The 12,540-nt window shown below is 44.9% G+C and overlaps 1 protein-coding gene across 3 annotated transcripts in view; it reads right to left on the bottom strand.

Annotated features, from left to right (window-relative positions):
- The window catches only part of IL31RA (interleukin 31 receptor A), a 1,058,288-nt gene that overhangs the window by 729,399 nt on the left and 316,349 nt on the right, over positions 1–12,540 (bottom strand). The window lies entirely within an intron of this gene.

The following is a 12,540-nucleotide window of genomic DNA, read 5'->3' as shown; positions in this document are numbered from 1 at the left end:
ATACATTAAACTATACTCATTTTAGGCTGTTTGTTTAACTGGTTAATTGGTAAAAGTATTTCCCTGTATTACCTCATCTATAATTTTCTTGTGGACAAAATATTTAACAATAGCAACTTTTTTTTGTTAACATTAAGGTATCCAGTATCTTTACTATTCATTCCCCATACTGTATCTTATCACTATGCAAAATTAAAAACAAACTTTTTTTTTCCCCCCCAAAGTCATCCGAATGAGTGGACAACTCCAAAGGTATATATATATATTGATATTTACAGTCAAATCTTTACTTAATTTACAGGCTCTAGTCAAAGCTGTCAGCTCCACAGACTGCTCTGACATTAGTTGTATTTTTCATAACTCAACCACAGATTTCAAGGGAGTAACTATATAGGCCGCTGTACTAGAGCCATCACGTAGTTTGTAACATGCACCATCCACGGACAGTTCCCCTAGTGGGTCAGATATAGGGGTATTTGTCAGGTCCACATGTCCCTTAGTCTCCTTCTCAGTAATGAATATGCAAACATGCTTCTCATCTTGTTGGGACTCAGAAAGGGGTAGTACAGTGGCTGGATTCAAAACGTTACAGCATTTTAGAGTGATGTTTTGGAGCAAAAAGTGTCAACTCCTACCCTGTGAACATCGCACTGGTCAGGTGCTGGGTCTGAATTTTTTTTTTTTTTAGATATCCACTAAATGTGATACCATAACTGTCAAATTGTGACCTTAAATATACATTTCAGATTGCTTTATCGCAGTGGGATCCAATATGGAGGAGAAATATGCACATGACCTATTCCTTCCTACATGGGACCGTGCCAAGCTGCAACCATATTTTACATGCAAACATTTGTAATAATTAGGTTTTACCTGAAACAGGAGCATTACATAAAGCATTTTTTTCAAATACAAAAAGACAGCTTCACACTGATTAGCCCAAGGAAGCAGCATGCATACGTGCTTTAATGTTAAAGCAAGCAGGTGTTTTGTAATTATTGAAAAATTTGGTAATAAACGCACATATATTAGATTGAGTCAGTGGTTTCTGCAAATTCTGCACCAATTATATCCTATGTTGGTGTAGCGTCTTACCCCCTTCGACAGGAGGAGACCTAAATAGGTAACCTTCTGTTGACAATACTGTAATTGGAAAAGAGATACTTTATGTCCCAAGGATACTAAGTGATGCAATAATTTCACTAGTAACTTATTTCAAACCTTCTGCTGTATTGCTATGTCTCCAATGAGTAGCTTATAAACTACCAGCAGCTCACCAGTGTACTCATTTTACATTACTAGTGACTTTTGTTACAGAAAATATTGGAGACCCTTGTACTAACATTCAGTTGTTGTGAAATAGGGATTTGAATAGGGATGCCAGAAAATCCCACAGGTGTATTAATTTTACCTGAGAAACAACACGATATTGAGGGACTACTATCTTGTTACTTTTCTCTCAAATCAATCACAAATTGATAATCGTTTATCCTGTATTCCATCCCCATTTTAAGGACAGGAAGAATAGGGCTATTGCATACATTAGAGCAGTGGTTCCCAAACTCTTGACTCCTGAGGACCCCCACTGAATCCCTACTGGAGTCCGGGACCCCCCAAGCAATTTTTACAATTTAAATTTCAAAAAATTAAAACAATAATTCGCAAAAAATACACAAACAAGTACGCACCAAACAAATACTTGCATTACTAAAGCTTTTATTATTTTATCTTGGAAAATATGCAAAAATTATTTACACGCATTGATTGCATAATGTGCCATGAAGAAACCATTTTAAAATAAACCATTTTAAAATCAATGCAATAATTTGGAGTGGACTACACTTGCAGCCACACTTTTCATGAAACCAACCCTGACGGCGGGAATAAACCATAATGTCACTGCTACTAGCACACAAGCTGATCACTCGTCACACACGAGAAGAATTATAGAAAGGCTGCTGCTAAATCATAGCTGCCAAGGTTTCAGATTGTGGTGTGTGATATTGTCATAAATACAGTGTAATTATGAGTGACATTTCAGTGACTATGAGTGACACTTGCTCACAAGCCACACTTTTCATGAAACCAACCCTGACGGCGGGAATAAACCATAATGTCACTGCTACTAGCACACAAGCTGATCACTCGTCACACACAAGAAGAATTATAGAAAGGCTGCTGCTAAATCATAGCTGCCAAGGTTTCAGATTGCGGTGTGAGATATTGTCATAAATACAGTGTAATTATGAGTGGCATTTCAGTGACTATGAATGACGCTTGCTCACAAGCAAAATAAAGCAATGAAGATGAGGGAAACATAAATACCAGAAAATACACCAATTTGAGCAACAAGACAGGCTAAGTTAACTGCTTCAAAGCATAAGAAACAATTCATTTATCAGACCATATTAATTGCCAAGTTTTTTCTGTCGCGTTTTACTTTTCCAGCCAGAATAGCGTTTTAACCAAATGCATATTACATTTTCGTGCTAGCAGTTAGTCATTTCACTTGTAACACTAAAACACTGAGCTGCCCTGCGCCTGCAGATTTACTGTGTTTCAAATATTCAGATCATGATAATATCACTCTAACATTCTACAAAAGGAGTGCATGAATATGCCAACATTAAAGTAAACAGACTTTGAGAGCAGCAGCACAATAGCAGTCTGTACACATTGCACAGATACTGACTGAGGAGCAAGCAGACAAGTCATAAAGCGCAAATAGGTACAAGTTACCAGGCATACGGAAATGGTCACCAAACCCAAACTGAGTGATCAGAATCTAGAAACAGAACCCTCTCAAACAGATATAATGAGAGAGGGCAGAATCCGCCAGCAGCTTGACCTGCAGGAACGTCTGAGAGGCCTTTTTTCCAAATCTGTCCGGAATAAAACCTTATTTGTTACTATCCTCAATCTGAGACGAAATTTAAATCAAGCAAGAAAAATGGGGCACAATAAATAGCATCTGTTTTGAGTTTTTGGAGACTAACATGCAGACTGTGGTACTTTGGTACTATAAATAGCACACTTTTCCCCTGTAAGTTTACGGCAGGTTTGACCATCCTAAATTTTAAGAAGGGTGCAATATTTAACATACCTGGTAATTACTTACGCAGTGAATACCACCCAATCACTGCGCAAACAGGGCTTACCCAGAGGTGGGACAATTCCAATCAAATTGTAATGTATTTAGTAAGTACCAGAGGCGCAACTGGAGCCAAATTTCGTGGGGGGCAGGGGGCTAAGAAAACATTTCGGGGGGGGGGGGCTGAATGTTAAGCAAAAGGCAGAGTGGAGCTGCAGGGTCTATTAGAAGGGGTGAAACAACAGTAAGGCCTCATTAACGTGCAAATAGTCTTTTAAAGACCTGTCAAGTGCTCAGGTGCGGTCGCATCCCAGGCTGACACACACACGACATAGGCAGAGTGGAGCTGATTTGGGGGTGGCTGAATCTAGTTTAAGCAAAAGTCAGAGTGGAGCTGCAGGGGCTCTTAGAAGGGGTGAAACAACAGTAAGGCCTCATTAACGTGCAAATGGTCTTTTAAAGACCTGTAAAGTGCTCGGCTGCGGTCTCATCCCGGGCTGAGGGCTGACACACACGACATAGGCATAGTGGGGCTGATTTCGGGGGGGGGGGGGGGGGGTGGCTGAATCTAGTTTAAGCAAACGGCAGAGTGGAGCTGCACAGGGCCGGCTTTAGTGCTGGTGGCGCCCTGTGGACAAGGTTTGTTGACGCCCCCCCAATCACCACCTCCACCACGGATTCTCTCACCAGCACCCTTTAACAGTGACCAAGTCTCCATAACCACACACTCTCAGATGCATTGAATTAATACGAGTGTAGGCCCGGGTGTCCAAGCACTTTCCATCACACACACATTACACAGAGACAATCAATCATACATGTGTAAATCAGTGTATAGGAAATGTTACATAAGAGCCAAAGGACTGAAAGTGTAGGAGTCACATGTCATCCATACTGGTAGGCAGTATAGTTTAAGAGTGCTTGGTGTGGAGAAGCACAAACTCAGAGTCGAAAAATAAACAGCATAGTTGGGAGTTTTCTTTAATAATAAGAATCGATTTCTAGCCAAATTAACCCTTTTTGCAACATTAATCAATGTTCTAATATTGTATACTTTGCAGTGTGTATGCAGTGCAGGGTGAAAGTTAAAAGCTCACTATTCTATGTTAGGAATTTAAGTTATAAATTGCAAGTAACAAAAGGATGTCTCTTTTGAAAGCAGTAATATTTGATCTGTTTATCATACCCACTCTGTAATCTACTTGGCACACGTTCTTTGCAGCAGGCATATTAACCCTCGTCTGCACTAACTTCACAGAAGACAAAACCTCAACTATACAAAATGCTCATCTCTCTCCAGGAAGATAATTAATCACAGGAGTTTTCTTGACATTTATGTGTGGCCTGGTAATTGCCGGCGGAAATAAACGCTGCAGCAGGTGCTTCTAATCTAAAAAGCATAATAAACTTTCAAACACGGACCCAGGAAGCCAGCGGCCGGTGCGGTGGCACCGGTCGCACCGCCCTAAAGCCCACCGGCCGCTGGCTTCCTGGGTCCGTTTTTGAAAGTTTTTAATGCTTTTTAGACATTAGAAGCACCTGCTGCAGCGTTTCTTTCCGCCGGCAATTACTAGGCTTCACATAAATGTCGCGTAACACCCATTGTACTCCCGTTGTGTGTGTCGGCCCTCAGCCCGGAATGAGACTTCACCCGAGCACTTCAGAGGTATTTAAAAGCCCATTTGCACGTTATTGAGGCCTTACTGTTTCACCCCTTCTAAGAGCCCCGCGCAGCTGCGGGGCTCTTAGAAGGGGTGAAACAGTAAGGCCTCAAGAACGTACAAATGGGCTTTTACATACCTCTGAAGTGCTCGGGTGAAGTCTCATTCCGGGCTGAGGGCCGACACACACAACGGGAGTACAATCGGTGTTGCGCGACTGGTACACCCGGCCTACACACGGCGTCCTAATTCCCCTGGCCTTGCCCAACAGGATTAAATGTAAAAAAATTTAAATTAACTATAAATAAATAAACACTCACGTGCTGTAGTAGTGGTGCCGGAATGCAGGTATTTAGCGAGGCGAAGCGGAGACAGGGCATTGGGCGGCAAAATGCTCCTGGGCTGGCTGCAGACGCGAGGGAAGACGCACTGCCGTGGGAGCGTGCGCGTCTATAAAAAAATAAGCCAATCACCCTTCAGCTTCCCCGGCCTAAGCTGAAATGGTGATTGGCCCGCTTTTTTTTGGTCCCGCCGCCCCTGCGCTGTCATTCACAGAGCTTGTATGCTTCAATGCTAATCTAAATATTTAAAAATAGCTGACTCGAAGGCACTCCAGTTCGCGGACCCCCTGGGAATGTGTCACGGACCCCTGGGGGTCCGCGGACCACAGTTTGGGAAACGCTGCATTAGAGGAAACTTCCTCAAAGCGATTAACCCCTTCAGTGCCCATGACGAGATGGTCTCGTCATGGGCCGCGGTTGCGCTGTGCCCATGACGAGACCATCTTGTCATGAACTCCGCCCGCTAATAGAAAGCCCGGCACAGGGTGGGGAAAGGGCGGGTCACGCAAGAGGTTAAAGAAATCTGGGACAGCCTCTCCCTGTTTTTGTTTACAAGCCGTAAGGAGTGCCCAAACTATTTTCCTAGCTAGAACCATCATTTTTATATAAGTAAGTATGTATGTTACCAGGAAGATCCAGTATAAGCTGACTAGGTTTCTGACCAGGTTTCGTATCCCTATCAGCTGTTAATATGGCAGCCCAATCTCCTCCCAAATCAACAGCATGATCCTGTTTCCGGGTAAGTCACCACATATCTGGTGGCAGAATCATACCAAAAAAATATCAATATCTGCCAAGGTCATGATACAAGAATCAATGGCTGCCTGTACATCATCATAAAATCCCCTAGAATTTTTCCTTATGTCTGGTAAGGAGGCTTTTAAAGTAAGTACATCCATCCTTTTCCAGGGCGTATAAATCCAATTGTATAAAAAATGGGCTCTAGCATTTGGACCATTAGGGTCATCATTATCTGCATTCCCTCTTTCAGGAATGAACTATGGCGCAGCTTCCCTCATAGATCTTATTCGGGGAGAGGAAGAGAATTTATTCCGGAATCCAATTATTGTTGCTTTGGCAGCATTAACTCTCCTTACAGAGAAGGCCTGTATCTGACATTGTCGATTAATAGCTCTAACATCATCTGGGCCATTCTGTCCTGTAATCATCTCCCATTGAACCATAAATTGATGAGAAAGCTTATTTATAAGACAAAGAAGCTCACTCTCACAGAAATCCTGTATTTGATCCATCATTTCTCCTACCTCCATTTCTAGATTACTCTACCAATTTAATACCATCAATCTTATCACGTCCTGGCGAAACTGAGGTACAGTAGAGCGAAGAACTCAAGGGGTCTGGACAGATGCAGGAAGCACAGAATCATTAGTCATTTCAAATGCAGTGGCCTGAGGTGGAGGTGCAGAGGCTTGGGATGGGCAGGCAGTAGCCTGAGTTGGAGGGGGTAAGGAATGTACCGGTACTGGTTAGAAAATAGGGAGCTGGACAACTGTGGGCAAAGGAGGGGAAGCCGGGGATACAAGGGGGACGATATTTAGGGGTCCAGGTGTAAGAGTGTTAAAGGTACATATGGGGTGGGGGTCTTTCTATCAACAACCCATCAATATCTGAATCCACATCTTCTTGGTGGACCTAAACTGCTACAGTTGGTCTAACTATATATTCCTTAGACATTAATAAACAATGCTCTCTATTTAAACATTCCTTTTTCTCCTGAACTTCCTTATCCTTCAATTCTTTATACTTCTGATACTCTGTTTTCCTTTCCTGTTTCCTTTGTACCTTCTCTGCCTTGAGCTACTTCACTTTTTTCCTCCACATACGCAAACTGCCAAACATAGCTGGTCTAACTTTCTTTAAATACAATCGTTTCTCTAAATACTTGAGTTTGTGAGGGTCCATGGTTCCCTCTAATGGCCATTTTAACTGGAGATCCCCTTTTGTATATTTGTTCCACAATGCACTATACATGATGGGACAAATACCATATTTGACGTACATCTCAAAATTCGGCATACCTCCTGGTGGCGCCGGCTAACTTTCTTCCAAAATTCTCTGCTTATCGCAGTAGCAACAACAAAACTTCCAAAGAATGCTAATCACAGGCATGTTATATAAGATTAAAAAAACTTATAAACAGAGAGAAATAAAAATATTCTCACATTACCTGTAAGAAAAAATATTAGCAAAAACAAATTGCAAGTTTCAAAACAGAGTCTAAGTTTCAAAATACCAAACAGATCCTAGGTTTCAAAATTCCAAACAGATTCCGAACGGAGTAACAATACCGAACGGATTACCAAACAAATACCAAGTCAAGACGAATATCAAGTCAAGCAAATACCAAACAAATCCTAACCAAATGAACAAATGAACTGGTTCAATACAAATTTACCTCATGCGTAGTCTTCGCCTCCCAACTGTCGATCCTCTCTGATCCAAAAATGACTGTCCGAAGGTACCAGTAAAGGCCAGCAGCCACCAGGAAGATCGGAGTCGGAGAGCTGAAAAATCACCTTGGCCCACAAGCAACACTAATCTCATCAGGTGGTGCGCTCCTCAGCGAAGGTCGTCTTACCGACCTGATCTCCTCCCCCTGGTCTGACTGCAAGCCTAATTTTAATCTGCTTGGTGCAGGGTCACCACTCTTGCCACGGGTCCTTATCAAGTTAGGAGGAATCAACAGTGGAAGGAAGTACAAACCATAGGTAATTTATTAGCATTCAGAATGGGTTTCCATCCAACGAGCACCATGGAGTTACTCAAGAAAGGAGCACACTTGAACAATGGCTACATGGGTTTTTATAGGAAAGATCACAAACAAGGAACGCCCAGAGGTCAATAGAACCTAAACAGCCTCGGTGTCTTGTGCAATTTCTACGTTTTAAGACTGGACAACAAAATGTGCTATTCTGAGTAGACTTTACTTAAGGATTAACTATTGCCTGAAAACCTTTGAGCAAGCTGACTCTGCATGTTTACACAGCCTACAATGTCCCAACCTGCAATTCTTTACCTAATGTTTATACAGATGCGGTGTCAAGAAGGACCACCTCATCCACTCTTAACCTTTCTTGTAGTACCTTAATGAGTAATTTATGGTCAACCATGTCAAAGGCTCCCGATAGGTCTAAGAGAATGAGCAGACAGCACTGGTCATTGTCAAGTGACGTGAGGATGTCGTCTATGACATTCAGGATCGCTGTCTCTGTGCTGCAACCTTTTCTGAAGCCATATTGGTGTGGGTCTAGAAGGTTGTTGGAGTCTATGCGTTGGGTGAGTTGAAGGAGAACACGTCTTTCAAAGATTTTAGCTAGGAGAGGGAGTCTGGAGACGGGTCTGAAGTGCCGGTACTGACGGGGAAAAAATTCGGAAGTTCCGGTACTCAGTACCGGTGAGTACCGGCCCATTTAAAGCACTGCTCAATCCACATGCTCGTGTTGTGTGAAACTGCAATGAAACGCATGAAGCACCCACAGTGGCAAGGCAGGCGCATAAGTACCCGGTACACCTGTTCATGACTGTGTCGTAAACACAATCAAAATCGCTCCCTCATAAACTAGGTGCATGTTGATCTTGAAGGATGCCTGGGATGAGGGACTCAAAGAAATGCAGGTCCCACGTTAGGTGCATAGAGGGCCACTAGTTAATAGGTGCTCCATCTAGTTACCCCTCCACTATCACGTCTTCCCTATGGGTCCATCCTCTGGCGCACAACACAACTTGTAGGGGTACCACTCGCGCCACCCACATAAACTACACCCTGTGCGGAAGCTGAGTAGGCAGTTCTCACTACCTTACCCGTCCTGCAGTCCTGCAGTCATAGTAGCTCCACTGCTGTCTTGTGTGTCTCCTGGAGGTATGCTATGTGAATGTGTCTACGTTCAGGTATGAATAAACCAGATGGCATCTCTTAGGTGTCCCATCCCCTCACATTCCAAGGTAAAAAGTTATATATATGGGGAGAGCCAACCTCCTCCCAACCTACCCACCCCACCACACACTCACATGCGCACATAAAAATATAATGAGAACAAGAACTTCAGGTGCAAGCCCAACTCACCTGCTCAGGTCAAAGCAGGAAACGCACCAGACCAAAACCCAACCAAGAAACAAAACAAGTATAATAAAAGATCGGGAGCGTGGAGGGGGGGGGGGATCCACAGATGGGAATGTGACATACAGAGCCAGCCCTGCCCGCCACACTCTAGAATGTGTAAGATCCCCAATTTCGCATGGTCCATGGTCCACACACCTCCTCCCCAAGTACAGTGGTAAAGTATAAACTGTCAGCTCTCACATCACTTGTTCCGCTGACATTGGGGTGAGTGCTGGGCCAGCTCTTTGTTCCGAGGGTATGTCACCCAATGCGCGTATCTGATCATCATTCAGCGAGGACATGGACTGGGCAGGTGAGTCTGCAGTACAGCTACGGCGGGTCTCCAGTTAAGTCACCGCCAGGAACCACCCCATGAAGCCTGGTGTTGTCCTGCCGAGGAGGGCGTCTGTGGCGTACTCCACCAGCACCTGCTGCCTGACGTGTAAAAGGCAGGACCCGTTTGGACTCCAACCATTCCCAGGCCTAGGTGGGGGTGACAAAGAAATGAGCGGTGCCAGAATCTAGGTGAAGTTGACTCTTGACCTGCATAAATGAGCTGTGCTGGGACTATACCTCTGTTTTGTGGTCCAGGTACATATTCGCTGAGCTGTTCTCCAGCTGACAGGGGCCCTTGGCGCCGCTCTACCTTCAAAATGTGATTACAGTTGTGATAGTTGAAGAGCCGTGCCACCACTAGGCAAGGGGAAGCCCCAGCGCTCCAATGAGAAGAATTTAGACCTCATCCCCTCAACCACTGTCTTAAGGAGCCAACCCTCAAGAAAGCGATCCATGTCAAGGCCTTCTGTTCCCTCCATGAGCCCCACTATACAAATTTTATTAGGCCAAGAGAGGCCATCTGCGTAATTTGCTTAGATTAGTAAGAGGGCCCCCTCTTCCTGAAGGGCTTTCAGCTGGGATTGCACCGTCACCATAGAAGGGCATAGTACGGCAATATTAGGATTCATTGGTCTGTTCCCTGTCAATCACACATGTCCCACAGTTGGGCCAGGGCACATGCCACGGAAAGCAGCTGTGGGGCTAGTAATCCTGTCTTCCGATGGAAGAGCCTGGCAAAATGCCATCCCCAGTGTCACTAAGTGTTGACTACAGATAGCCAGTATCAAAGAGCCAGCAGGCAAGGCTCCAGCCAGTCACAGTCAACGAGAAACCCCCCCACGTCCTCCAGTTTAATCCAAGTCAAGCTCAGGTCCGTTTAGGTGGTGTCTGGCAGTTGATGATGGCTGCTTAGTATCTGCAGGCGGAACCCCACAAGCTAGCAGTTCCAGGGCAACATGGCCAATATGCTGTCTTGTGCCCCCCTCCCCCACAGGGAGTTTTAATCCTGTCCACCACGGGGGGCTAACCCCCATATAAACACCACCCACCTCACAGGGCCCTGGGTGTACTCAGGCTGGTGTCGCCATGAGCTGCTGCCCGCAGCCGCTCCTCCACCACCACCATTCAGCGCAGCAGCCAAAGGACTCACTCCCGTAGAGGCACGTGTGGCTTTGATCTTGCCCCAGATAGGGCCCAGTTCTGTTTCTCCATGCCGCTGCCGCAGTCGAAGGCAATAGGGACTGTCCTCCAGCCCCACTATGCACCGTGATGAGCCGTAGCACCAGAGCCCCTACTCACGAGGGGGCTGCATGGTGGAGTCTCACGGGTCACCTGTTGCGATGTGGCTCCCCCGAGAGGAGAGCTGTCACATCCCGCTGCACTCCCAGGCAGCAAGGGTATGTTGGACCCTGGCGAGGAGGCTCTGGCGCGCCTTCGAGGTCGGACTCTCAGCTCAATCCAGGGTTGGACTTTGCTGTTGATCCTAGAAGTGGAGCGCCCTGCCCGGAAGAGAAGATGGGGTCCTCCGATGGGTAAGGAGGTGGAATGGCGGGGGAGGTGCGCAGAGCTCCTCTACCATGTGTCCGTCCTCATTGCCATCTTGACTATGCCCCACCCCCAATATTGTACATTGTTAATTCTATTTTTTTTGGTTTTTACAGCAAAACAGCATCAGTTAATTTTTAACACCTCTACTTGTATTACTTCGTATTCCACTGAAACGGATAGACTAAAAATAACAGTAACAAATGTCATGGCAACTTAACTGCTTAGCTGCTTGGTCTTTTCCATCTCTAATATTAAGCGTTTTTTTGATTTTTGGAGTGCGCTACACTTAAGGTTTTATAACTTTTTTCCACAAAAGGTGTCCATGATAAATTTGCATCCATTATGCCCCAGATCGTGGGGATTCTAAAGGTACCCATGGTTTATGGATTTCCCTGGAGGGAGCTGAGAAGAAGCCAAACTATAGCTACATTTTGAGTTTTGTGTAAAACAAATGGGGAAAAAGTGTGAATTGGTGGCTGGTTGGTCCCGATCCCACAACGGTTCTCGAGGCAGAAATTTAGCAAAAAGCTTCTAAGTTCCAGCGTTAAGGGTTATGCAGAAAGAGTACACCCGGACACCAGCCAAGGGATCCAGGACCTCAGGAAAATCACTTTCACTGCTACAGTGAAAATAGCTTTGTAGGCCTTTTCACTGCAAGGACATGTTAAACATTCAACTTTAGAAGTTCTACTTTAAATAAAACATGCACATGCATTATGGGCACTTAAGGTTAACTTTAGGGGTGACGTTAATATTTAAAAGGAGGGTTTACGCCTGTCATAAGGGGTTATTTTCACAGGTCACATATGCAGTTTAAGCCTGCACAACCAGGTTACTGGTGGTAGGTCTGCAGTCATGTTTTGCATTGTCACTTTAGTGGTGGCGCAACATGTGTTGCAGTTCACTTGAGACATTTAACTTACAGGCCCCAGCTATACTTTGTACCATATACTAGGGACTTACAGGTAATTTAAATATGCAAATTAGAAGTATAGCCAATGTTGAAATGCTTTAGGGGGTCAGAGCATAAGCAATGAAGCTTAGTTAGCAGAGTCCCAGTGTATAGAGTCAAAAACCAGCACCATCATTCCAAAAAAGGAGTAATCATGCACCTCTGCCCCCAGATGGAAGGTGAGGAGCAACTCAGCCATTCCCTTGGCAGTTCTCGTGATCTAAGAAGAAGAATCGTGCTCTTGAGGCTGAAGCCGAGAGCGTTTTTACTGTGTTTTCAGATACTTGCTTTTCAAATATATTGTATTATTGCTCTGTGTGTACTCACTTCTCTGGTACCTCGCTGATCCTGTGCAGATGTGCTAGCGCTGCCGCAGCCCTCCTCAGCCTTAAACTTTTCCCGCCGCCATCTCGGCGAGGACGGAGGCCACGCCCCCTTTGTGAGGCCACGCCCCCCCGTCACCTTTAAAGCGCGGATTTTCAGCCCCACCA

This window comes from Triturus cristatus, chromosome 2_1, assembly GCF_964204655.1.
Source record: "Triturus cristatus chromosome 2_1, aTriCri1.1, whole genome shotgun sequence".
Classification (NCBI taxonomy): Eukaryota; Metazoa; Chordata; class Amphibia; order Caudata; family Salamandridae; genus Triturus; species Triturus cristatus.
Note: the sequence above shows the minus strand (reverse complement) of the source record. Positions and strands in the feature narration are given on the sequence as shown.